This window comes from Lathamus discolor, chromosome 4 (assembly GCF_037157495.1).
Source record: "Lathamus discolor isolate bLatDis1 chromosome 4, bLatDis1.hap1, whole genome shotgun sequence".
Classification (NCBI taxonomy): Eukaryota; Metazoa; Chordata; class Aves; order Psittaciformes; family Psittacidae; genus Lathamus; species Lathamus discolor.
Genome location: NC_088887.1, coordinates 81,810,837 through 81,823,995, shown reverse-complemented (window position 1 = coordinate 81,823,995; position 13,159 = coordinate 81,810,837).

The window sequence follows — 13,159 nt, the reverse complement described above, 5'->3', positions numbered from 1 at the left end:
CCCTTTCCTTGCCTATGTCAACTTTTTCCACCCATGTTTTTATTTTTTTCTTTTGGCTTACCTGGTCAACATTAGGCATTTCTAGTAAGTTATTATTTCAGAGGTTATTAAAACTCATTACTGCATGTTTTCTTAATGGTGAGCCTAACATTGGTCTTGGTTTATATTGTTATTTTTCTTCAGTTCACTCTCTTAAACAGCCCTACATAATTCTGTGCACTTTTCTGGTGAAATCTTAGTTATACCAAAGTTCATGGGAATTTTTGCATCAAAGAGGGTAGGATTTCACACTTTAGTTTATTAAGGTGCACTTTTATTTTTTCTGGATAAGGAAATCTTCTATTCAGTGCTTACCATGGAGTTTGGGGAGAGTAGGATTAGACAAGAATTCAGCACAAGTTAGAATAACAAAACAAGAGGTTATCCTGTCCAGACCTAATAAAAATATTCTTATCAAAAGGATGATACACTATTTCTACCATTCACAAAAAAGCAGAGTTAATAAATGGTTATCAGAATTTTTGAATTTTCTTTCATTTTGACATCAACTTTGTAATTCATCTGCACATATTAATTCAGCCTCCTAGATTTCCTAATATTAGGAAATAAACTGTGGGATTTGTCTCACCTGACTTGAAGAATGTACAGGTTAGATGTCTAAATCTAATTTAGGCTGGGTTTTATACTTACAGGAGAAAAGTACGTATCTCTGGAGATGATGCATCTGACCTTACTCAAGAAGCCAACATTGTTACTCAGAGGTTACGTTGTGGTTTAACCTCAGCCAGCACCTAAGCCCACACAGCCACCTGTTCACTCCCCCTGGTGGGATGGGTGAGAGAGTCAGAAGAGTAAAAGTAAGAAGACTCATGGATTGAGTTAAAGACCCTCTAATAAGTAAACCAAAACCTGTGCATGCAAGCAAAGCAAAGCAAGGAATTCATTTACTACTCCCCATTGGCAGGGCTCCATCACACCTAATGGTTACGTGGGAAGACAAACACTGTAACCCTAAACATTGTCCCTCTTTCCCCCAGCTTTACATGCTGAGCATGACACCATATGCTATGGAACATCCCTTTGGTCAGTTGGAGTCAGTTGTACAAGCTGTGTGTACTCCCAATACCTCGTGCACTCCCAGACTACTTGCTGGTGGGGTGAGGTTAGGAGTAGAAAAGACCTTAACTCTGTGTATGTACTGTTCAGCAACAGCTGAAACATCCCTGTGTTATCAACATCATTTTCCACACAAATCCTAAGCATAGTCCCATACTAATTACTAAGAAGAAAATAAATGAGCTAAACCCAGCACAAGTTAATTTTCTGTTTTTCTTTGTTTACCATGAAAAACTTAGAGATATTGAAGCCTTTACTGCCTAAGATAGATCACAAGAGCCATACCCCAAAAGTTCCTACCCCTATGCCAAGAATAGGTCTCTTGATTACTCTCGATTCCTGCGTACCTCAAAAACACAATATGTGTGTCAAATTTATTCTTTTCTGGTCCTGTTCCAAACAGTTCAGGGCAATTTTGGAAGCACTGGCTTTAACTGTTTGCAATTCTTTTTATTGTATATATATACATATGCATACATTTTTAATAAGACACACAGTTCTGGTTGGCATCTTATTTTATTTTCGCATCTTAAATTTCAAATTCTTTCCTTTTTATTTCACCAATACACTCAATTTTCATCTTTCAAATTTTTTTCCCTCTTCCTTAGCTATAAAAGTCCTGTTGTTCTCCTTTTCCCTTTTGGCCTGCTCAGACTTAAGACTTGGATTCTTTTCCTGCCACTCCTTCCTATATGTGTACTTTGAACTCTGAATAGCCCTTGTGAAGACACTTGAACCATTGCTTTGTCTTATTGTCACTTTTTTTTTTTTACGGATTATTTTTAACCCTGTTGTATTTTCCCCAAATGTCCCAAATTTTCTTTCATAAAGGTAAACTTTAAACATTTACTCTCATCTTATATTCAATTGTTTATGTTCTCTAAAATCTTTCTGAAAATGGAATTGATCCCTTTCCACCTTTTGGCCTGTGAATTATTTTCTGGCTGTAGAGGAGTCAAATGCCCTGCTTCCATATTGTCAGCGCCTTCTTCCCACTGGGTGAAACTTTGACACATCTTCTTTATTCTTTGGAATTCACCATATGAAACTGGTATCTTTGCATCTGTATGCGCTGCCTAGAGACTTGATCAGCCAAAATCCACTCAGATTGTGCCTTTCCTGGCTCTGTTCCAGAGTGGTGCCCTAAAGGAAATGCAAGCTATTATTACTACAGGGTTTTTTGGTTGTGTTTTTTTTTTTTTTTTTTTTTTTTTTTTTTTTTTTTTTTTGTATACACTTACCTGGCACTTTAACTATTATCCCTGTCAAAATTAAAGCATATATGCTTTGAAAGCATTATATAACATTTTTTACATCTATCAGTTTACTTCACTCTGCCTTTCCCATGCATACTGCATCCTGTCTTTTCAACACACAGGAATTATCCCACTAAGTTTCAGTTAGTCTTTCCAGATCATAATCTCCTTTATTTAGTACAGCACATTCCAGTTGTTGCTTGTTTCCCCACACATTTGCGTCAGGCATTATATTCTTGTTATCCTTCATCTTTCACTTCAGAACAATTTTAGTTTCTCGCCTAATTTGTATGTTGGAAGTACAAGACGGATTATTTAAATTAAGCAAAAGCTTTCCCTTTCCCTCCTTCTCCTGAAGGTTTAAAGCCTGCCTAACAGGCCCTGCCAGTTCTGAGCCCAAGAGGCTGGCAACCTGTCTGCATAAATGGAGACACTGTAATCCAAACAGTTGGCTCAGGCTGTAGAAGGCATTCCAGTGATCTGTGTGTTCAAACCCCTCTAACTTATCCTATCAGATCCTTGGTTGGCTTCCAGCATCGTGCTTGGCATGGGGAAAACTTCTGCAAGTTACTTATCTGCACAGTTCCAATTAATTTTTTTTTCTCAGTGTCTGAAGAAACAGTTGCTTATATATTATATAAATGTACTTAATTAGTGTCATTTGTTCCTGTAGGTAATATGATGATTAGAAATTCTGGAGCATTACTCAATAAATCTAGCAACACCTGTGTTATGACAGTCCTTTTCATCCTGGCTTTCTATCATGTTTTCCTTATGTAATATTTTGAACTACTTTCCTTGTATGCAGAGTAATCGGCTGGGACTGCTCATCCTTTCCACCTTTCTGACAGGTCTCTTTCAGTGCTTGTGCTGTGGTCATAGGTGGCTTTCTTCCTACTAAAAGAATAACACACCTGTTACAGTGTTAGCATTGCTTCCATACTAATTTCCTATCCTAGAAGAAATTCTGCACTGGCCCAAAGCTTTAATTTTCTCCTCTTCTAAATGTGGAGTCTCAGGTGCCTCATCTTTTTCTTGGTAATTCCTCTTCTTGGACTTTATCCAGTCCCTGTTTTAGTTTGCCTCTCCAGTTTGCACTTCATTTGGCTCTTTATCATCTGTAGAATACATATATTCCCCACTGGACTTATGATGGAATGCTCATGGACATATTTTTTCAGCAGCTGCTTCTTCCAGTTTTTCAGGATGTGTTGCAGTGCCATGACCTTTGCATCCCCTTTTTCAGAGCTGCTACATTGCTTACGTGTGTCCTGTACTGATGATTCTGATCACTGCCAGGTTTTCTGCCTTGGTTTGCCACATGCTACCACACGCTTGAGGTGATTCTAGCTAGCACATATGACCAAAAATATGAGAGTGGAAAAACTGGAGGAAAAGGAGGTCTATATTTTGTTGAGGAAACAGCATACTGTGGGAGCATCAGCTAGCAGAAATGTCGCAGCTTTTCCTTATGTTGATGATTTTGCTGTCTAATATTGGGAGATTTGTTATGGCCATGGGTAATCAGAAGAAAGGAAAATAAAAACATGCTTAACTAAGTGTATGCAATCCATATATCAGTCACCATAACACTTCGTTTCCAAATAATTTTACTGAATAGGGAATACATTCTTGTGGAAGAGGGACAGCCATCCGGTTTGAGGACAGACAGCCTAATGCAATATCACAGAGTCACAGAATCGTAGAATGGTTTGGGTTCGAGTGGAGCTTTAAAGGTCATGTAGTCAATCACCCCTGCAATAAGCATTTTCCCTCTCCATACCTGTGATGACCCAATAGGTTTTCTCTGGTCACTAAAAGTTAAAATAAAATGCATAAGCAGGTAAAGAAACAGTCATTATTATTCCAGAGCCAGCAGGTGCCTTCTCTTTATTGGTGCCCTGAGAGCTACCTCTAATGCTTTGTCACCCTGGAGGTGGACAGGGGAGGGGGACAAGTTGTTTCCTGCCTCTGTCTGGGAAAGATACAGTCTTCTCTGCTCTCACTGTCTTCCTTCTTATGCATAAATTACCTGGCTTTTATTCTCCATATGGCCAAGCTACAGTCAGATGTATCAGAGGATGGTGGAAATAAGGAACTTCTCTCTGGTTCAAGGCTGATTAACCTCAGTGCAAGTTTTATAGGAAGCAGGCTTGGGGCCCCTGATGTACCTCTTTATATAGATGGGATATGGAGCCATCCGTAAAAAATGCATGTAGGTCACCCAGGCTCTGAACTCTGCTTTTTGCCTTCCAGCTTGTTTGATGTGAATTTGCCAGAGGCCACTCCCTTCAGACAGGAATTCCTCACCAGAAATTGTGGATTAAGAGCACTTCGTTCAAGGGATATCTGAGCTCATTTTCTTGCAGAGCAGGTTCCCTAAGGGGGAAAAGGTGTTCAGCCTGGTTGTCTCTATAGAGTGTTAATCAGAATACAGTTTTCTAAAAGTGTTACTTAATTTTGTTATCCTTAGATGGTTGGCTTCTGTTGATACTCTGCTCTGTGAATGACTTGTATTTTTATTCCCTCATATTTTTCCCTCATCTGATTAGATGGCCATGTAAAATTTGCAGGCCACTTGTGTGAGGTTGCTGAGTAATAGTTGCAAATAAAACTATTGGAAACATTTTTGAAGATTATTATAATTTTGTCAAAATAAGCTACAAGCAAACATATTAATACTAGGTGAAAATAACATTCAAAATAGGGGGTAAATTAGCAGTCTGCTAGTAATTTTCCGTTCCCCTCAAGAAAGCTCAGTTTTGTTCAAAACAATTCAATCCCTACTCTTATCACTAATGTACATAGCACGACTGATATTACATTTCATTATGTAAACATTACTTTAATGCTTTTCATTACTTCTGCTCAAGTAACCCTGAACATATACAGTATCTGGCACAAGATGCTATTCCTATGGCATTGTTTCAAAACTAGTGGCTTTGTGTTGCACAAGATGGAGCTCTCAGAGACATGGCAAAGTTTTAAATCTTCACTTTAGCAAAGCTGTTCCATCTAACAAAAGCCCTACATCCTACACAGCGTTCTGGATCAATACCCCATGGCATCATGCTAGTGATGCAAAAGACCTAGATATGAAAAAGTCCTGAAATCAACAGGAATAAGTGAGTTTTGGGTTAGGGCCTATGTATGGAGAGCATTAGGGAAACACCTTCAGTTCTGTTTCCAGTCCAAAATAATTATAAAAATACCTTGTTTTGCTGGGGTGGACAATAAGAGAAGCAGGAGAAGAGGAAGGAAATGAGTGTCTTCTAATTATGCTTCTATAAATGTCCTCAAATACTTTACTAATGTGGTTGGGGGAACATTTTCAAAACCAAAATGTGAAGCTTTCTTGTCCAGTTAAAGTGGGCGATTTACACTATCAGGCTTGGCTGGAAAGCTTGGCTTTAAATGTGGAGCCATACCACGTAATTTTCTGTGTTGCAGGAGCCAACATAAATGACAGCTAAAGCTGTCTATAACATAGCCTTGACTTATAGGCTCTGAAACCTCAAGAAATCCTTCATTTGACTGCACTGTACCTATCCTGATAATGGTATGATAATATAATCACTTCCCACCGTTGGCAATATTTAGGTAAAAAGCACAAACTAACAAACTGTCACTCTGTGATAAATAAAAGAAGGCAAGGGAGAGAGTTAGAGTTTTGGAGTCTTCATTGTAGGCACTGCTTAATTGCTGGCTCAGTCACAGGCTCTGGGAAGATCTCTCCAAACAACTGTTTCTGAGTTAATATGTGGCGCAGTTCTGGGGATAATTTGTTCCAGGGACCACCTCCAAAAGCAGTGTCACATTTTGTATTAGTCTCTGGCCCTCTTTTATTTACCAGCATAGACACAGCCATTAGGTTTCAACTGGCCTGCAATCTTGTGAATCTTTTCTAGCTACATCTAAAAGCTACAAAAATCTTTCATGGTGATTGTGTTTCCTGGCTTGTCCAAATTCCCATCTGCCTTCTTACAGTTTATTTCCTCCAGCCAGCAAATGTCAGTGATCTACTGTCTTTTGCAAATTAACATATCTGTGGTGTTTATTTATTTATTTATTTATTTATTATTACCTATGAATTGATTTTTTTTTTTTTTTTTTTTTTGTCAGAAAGTTAAATCTGAACTCAACACGATCAGCAGAGTTAAAGTTTTTTCTCATGGCTTTATGCTGGTGAAACTTTTTTTTGTATTTTTTTTGTTTGGCTTAGTCAATACAAGTATGTGCAGAAGAAAAAGATTAAAATAAACGCATTTTATCTATCAATCCCTTACATGATTTCCATAAAATACAATAACGTAAATCTTCAACTGAAGACTTAGCAATTTAGCAGTATCCAATTGTGTTTTTTAATGAAGTAAATTTGATTTAGAGGGAGAGCATCTCAAACATGATTATTATTTTTTTTTGTAAGAAAGTTGAAAAATATGTATCTTGATGCATATAATTGTGCTTTATGAAGGCCTGGAAGGTGGCTTAGTAAGCTCTTGCTATCAATGAGCTTATAACTAAAAGAATGAAAGCTATACTATACATTAATGTGGAAAATGTAAATATTGATGTCTTGATGAATGGGAGCCAGGTAATGGAGAGAATGGTTTTCATAGTTCTTTAGGGAAGGGAAAAATGTGCATGGTAGCAATACCTGCCCTCAGCAGTTTGCTATTAGTGTACTCATTCATGGCACTGGCACATGCAGGGCAAGATATTTACAGGTTTTATTGCTCTTGCTGTGTTTTAGGAAAATGCTTCTGTTTAGAATTTTAGGATTTCTGTATTTGAAATCAGGCATATATTCCTTCAGGGAGGAAGGAATATTCATCTACTACAGAAAGGTTAAGCTTACTTAGTCTATTCAAACTGGTCTTTAAGATGCATTTGTGGATTTTTGGTATCCTATGGCCATAGGACATCAGCTGCCTTTTGCAGTCATGCCTAGTCCAAGGCTTAGCTGCTTCTTCGAACAGTTTACCATTTCTTTTATTTTCTACTGAGCTTCTCAGGTGTTATGTTCTCTAGCAAGCACATGTAGCTCATTTCAATTTTTATATGTAGATGTTAATCAGAAATTAATTTATGATAGCAGAAAAAATGTTTCATACTGACACCAGTATATGCTGAACAGTGAATATTATGAAGAGCTTTTTGGTTATGAAGAAATTTTTGGTGCAGATGCTGTTCAGTAACAAGCATGTAGTTATATTCAGAAACATGATCTACTAAAGCTACTTTGAAGTCCATAGGAAATCTCTGTATTTCTGCATAAGTGGAAGGACCAATCTATTATTGTATGGGAAAGAGTTCCACTTTATTCAAACTTCCTTTTTGTGTATATTATCCACTATTTTTGTTTTGAATTTAATAGTTTTAAAAATGCTTAAAGCATATTGACTGATAAAGCCTTTGCTTGTAAAGTCATATACTTCAGAATTTCACACTTCAGAAATTGTCATATCTTTATTCTACTGGATTCGTCTTCTTTGTCAAACAATTACTTACCTAGGGAGAAATATGTGGAGGGATGTGATATGCTTAAGAGTATTTCTTGAAAGTACATAAGAAAATCTTAAAAACATAGCACTGAGGTTAATAATTGGTAGAAATTCTTGTGTTCTACAAGTCTGTGGGCATGTGTGTCCATTCACAGAATTAGTGCTTTGACAAGCTGTTAACCTTATAATGTAATGCAAATACTCTGATTCAGTTGATATCGCTAGATATTAATTGCTCTTAAAGTCTGAACATTTCTCAGGATAAAGTTCATTTTTTAGAAAGGGCTACCATTGTGCAGTGTTGACAGCACAACATGAAAACTCCTGCTGAGCCTGTCCATACACATGTTTTGCTATGGTTGAGCATAACATTCTTTGTTATCCAATCGAATTAATATAAAAAGAGAATATGAATACACGCAATAGAGAAATGAAGTGTTTTTGAAAGGCTTTTCCTCTGAATGAAAGAAGAACAAAGCAAGGTTGGCTAAGAATCAGCAAGTTGGTTATATTTTTCTCTACCTTGGGTGGCTCTGAGGTTTGACTAGGTGCCAGCTAACAAATTATGTCACTGATATGTTACTTCTGTGTATGGAGTAATTCTTGGTATCTGTATGGTCTGTCCACACATGCTGGACTAATCTTAATTTCCAACATCCTTCTTTCCATCTGGGAAAGGGTTTTTACTGTCAAAATAAAATCTACTGATGCAGATTTCACCTTCTTACCCTCTCTCCAAATAAGAACAAATCAAAAGGAAAAAGAACTTGTCAGAAGTTATTTAATTTCAAACCAGCTCCCACTAAAAAGAGTAATAAATAAATCTCACAACAGAATTTCAGTCCTCTTAGGCATGTTATGTTTCAGTTAGAGAAAAATGACATATTGTCATTTTCTGTGACAGGTAGGTAGAAACTTTTTTAAAGGTAAGAAAAAATATGTTAACCACAATGTATTACATTAAAAATGTGCTTATTTCATGAGCCTGGGTTCTCCTGGAGTCAGGAGAACTGAATGCAAAGAAGCCACAAGATGCTACTGTTCAGATCAGGTAGTGATTTAGGATCAGGTAGTAATTTACACATATTTTGTGCAAGACAATTTAGCAGGAGCTCAAGCCTGTGCTTCCTCCCTCTGCTTTTCAATTTTTAGCATATGCAGCATTTACCAAATGGTGTGCATTGACAATGTCCACATTTGGTCTCCCTTCTGGATTGGCTCCTTCCTTGAATGTTGCCAGCTTCTCATGTGTTCAGCAGATTTTCAGCCCCCGCCGCTAGCGTTGCACAACCCTGTGCCTCTGTGCAGCCACCTGGCAGGGAGACATGCTGTCTCCCACTTTCATCTCCCACTCCTCCTCTCCCACCCGGATTGACCAGCAAAACAGGAGGAGGAAGAGAGGGAAGGGGAAGTGGTGGCTGGCAGTGGTTGCTTTAAGAAGGTCAATTAAAGGCTGAGAGTGAGGAAAGAAAGGATTAAATAACTGGCTCGTGCTTAAGGAGCAGGGAATTGAGGGAAACTTGGATAAGTGCGGAAGAGGAGGGGGGAGAGGATTTGGCCACTGTAGGAAGGAGGTATCACAAGAGTGGGGGCTTTGGAAGCATAGTGAAAGCAAGGTGATTGATGATAACTGATAATTTACAGTGAAGCAGACACAGGGGAAAGGGAGCAGAGTAAGGTCCTTTCCACATCTAACCATTCTAGAATTCTGTGATTCTAAGATGCTGGGATTTTCCTAGTCCTGTCCTGTGACACGTGATCCCTGTCACTCTACTCAAGTCTTTCAGTGTAGTAGTTCTTGCTTGAATGTCATTTAAGCTGCTGATATGTATGTTTTCTATAAATTTTAAGTTAGGGATGTCAAATAGGGAGAAAAGGAATCTTGCAATGGAAAAACTAAAATCAAGTGTACAGTATAATATACATTATAATATGTACAGTGAGGCACCTATAGTGTATTCTGTAGGCTAATTTTTTACATTGTTCTCTCAAGGTTTTCTGCCATTTAGATACTGTCGCTTTTTGTATGTCTTATCTTTTGCATGTACTTTCACAAGAACAAATGCTATGTCTGAGCAGCTAAACAAAGGATAACCAAAGAGAAAGCTAAAGCACTGAACACTTTATTGCAACTTAATATTATGTATTTATGGATAAATCGTCATGCTTCAGGAAATTAGAAGTTACTGTGATAGGATTGTTTAGAAGGCTGAATGGTAAATTAGGCCAGTTTTAGTCTTTGAAACATAAATTTATTGGACTGATATTCATAGAAAAAACACATGGCAAATAATTAGTTCCTGCTTGTTTGCAATCATTATTATTGCATATTCAGAACAGTTAGTACTTAACAATAATTTCCTAAATTAACTATTGATTGTCTGTACTAATTCTCTGGCTCTGTTTTGGACTATGCTAAATAACTCTTTCCAGGACATGTGTGGTATACAAAAGGTGACACCGAAGCAATTTGGGCATGAGCCAGTCAGTGCCGGTAAAGCCAGGGATCTCTCCTTATTTTAGCATTACAGACAAAGCATGAGTGACCTTGGAGAAGTCACTAAAGGAACAATGAGTTGTCCTGCTTCAGCTGCACTGCGTTGGAACAAGAAACTAAGAGCTTGTTCCTAACCTCCCTATTGTATTTATATGTTGAGACAATTGGAGATTTATTGATCTAGAGTGAAAAAAATAGCATGATGATTTAGGATACTCACCAGAGGATGGGTGTTCTTACATCCTGTCCCTCTGTAAGGGTTGTTTATATGGAGGGTAGAAAAATGTATTCTCACAGCAATAAAGATTTCCGCTTCTACATATTGGGACTGGGTTACAGTTTATTTTCAGAAATAGTAATGGTTTTGTCATCTGGTTTAGTTTCACTCAGTCTTCCCTTTTTAGAAAATCAGGAAGAGGTAATCATCAAGCTTCCTATTATTTGTTTATTTATTGTTGTTTTGTTCTATAACAGCAATATTTAATAGAGTTATAGCTGTTTTCTGAAGGGATTGCAAATTACTCAGAACGTGTTGTTTCTGTGAAAGAGCATCTTTTACCTTCATTAACAAGGTCACAATGCATTGTGCTAACACACAAGGAACAAAAGCATTTCTTCTGACACTAGGTAAATACAGTTCAGTCAAAAGTTCTGTGCTGGGAGTCCATATAGAATTACAGACGTGGTGCAAGGTTTTTATAAATGAATATCAAAGGTATTTTTTTGCCATGACATTTGTGCAAATACAACTGAGAAAACCATGAAGGAAGCTTCATCTTCCACGTATACTATCACAGAAGGGTGTGTTACTCTTCTCACTACAGCTCTACATTGTCTCGTCTCTCCAGGGACACAGCTGATATTAATCTCTGCACCTTGTGCTGCAGTCAAACAGAAATTTTATTAATAATGACAATGGCACATCCTTTGCAGTGTCTTCCTGTTTCACTTGGAGCCTTCTTAGATGTTATCTTCATTGTTTTTCAGTGGCTATAAATACAAAAGTATTTACAATGAATTGTTTCCAAACAATTAATTACTGAACTATGTGCTAAGTTTATACTGTCTTTGTTACACCCAGGCTCAAAGCAGAATCAGTTAGATAAATACAAGCGTTCACATTTAGGTCATGAAAAGTATCTACTCTTCTATCAGCATGGAGTGGTTTTAATTTGCAAAATATGAGGTAGCATTTTGGATGAATATACCCCTGGATAATTTTTTTTGGGGTAGGAATACAAGTACTAACAGGAAGAAAACAACAGACTTGAATTCTTCATTTGGCAATTGTATTTAAATATGAGTAATAATATTTAACATACCACATCTTCTCTTGTTTGTAAGTCTCAAATGAGTCTAGAAGTGGATAACAATAAACATGTGGAAAATGGAGACACTAGGGATTATTTGATGTGCCCAAGTCACATTTCTCCTCAGAAGCAGAACATGGAAATTAGAGCTAAAGCCTGTGAGACAGGAAAGTTGCAGCTTTTTGGATGTTTTCAAGTGATGGTAATTTTTTTCTTTTGTCATAAGTCTCAAGAAAAATTTTAGGTATCTTAAAAACAGGGATGAATGAATATAATTAGGTGAAAGATATGTTTAACCTTATAAGTTTTTTGTTTTGGTTTTTTTTTTTTTTTTTTTCCTGTAATTTTCAAACTGAAATGGAAGCAAAAGCTCTCTGAAGGCTTGGAAAAGATTGAATTAAATTTATTGATTTTTAATTGTATATCCCAGAGTTCATAAACTTGGATGGCATATTCCTCCTTGTAGATCAGACAGCATTAGACCGGCAACCTGGTCTAGTGGGAGGTGTTCCTGTCCGTGGCAGGGGAGTTGTAAGTAGATGATCTTTAAGGTCCCTTCCTACCCAAACCATTCTATGATTCTATAATTCTGTGATTCTGATCTGTATATACTCTGTAATTGCTCATTTTTGACAAGGAAAGGTAAGAAATATGGTATACTACCGAGTAATAGCTGAGGCTTTTCAGGTGAATGTGAACAGAAAATTGATTTACTGAAAATGATATTTGTGTATAAATCATGTATGAGGGGTGCTATTCCTAGTACTATATCAAAGTAAGTTTTCATGTGGTACTGGGTCAATGTAAAAAAGTTTTTTCATGAAATGTGAAGTGGTGTTTCAGGCACTGCTTTGGTTATGCTACTGATCTACTTTGATTACTCTGAGAAGCATTTTAGTCACCATTAAAAAGAGAATGTAAGCATATGGAGGTAAAACTTGAAGCTGAGAGCCAATGCTGAGTCAGACTGCTAGCACAGTGCTGAGGCAATGATATTCACTGTCAACATGTGCAGACCTATTAGCCTTTAATTTCTAGTCTTAATGGGAATTTTATTTTGTCTCCTTTTTCCTTCATGGCATGTTTATATAAACAGGAGGTTGAGTAGGAAGGAGGCTTAAGAGACAGAACCTTCCCGGAGAAGCTATCAGCAAAAGAAAGGAGGGGATGGAATTCCCCACAACCCCACCTCCCACTCCCTACAGAGCACATGTTTTTCTGTCTCTCTTTTCTTTTGTCAAGCAGATTGTCAGGGGTAAGGCAGTGGTAATTTTGCTGCCACCATGGATGCAAAGTGGTGTGTTTCTTGCTTTCTCCCATGGGAAGTTAAAATTAACCTTCAGTCAAACCAAAATCTCCAGTCCAAACCCAAACAATACCGAAGACAGAAGCAAAATTGGTTTAGAAGGACCCAGGCGAGAGTTGAAAGCATAAGTGATTTTGAGACTGTGGGATGTCATTCCCAAAAGTACCAAG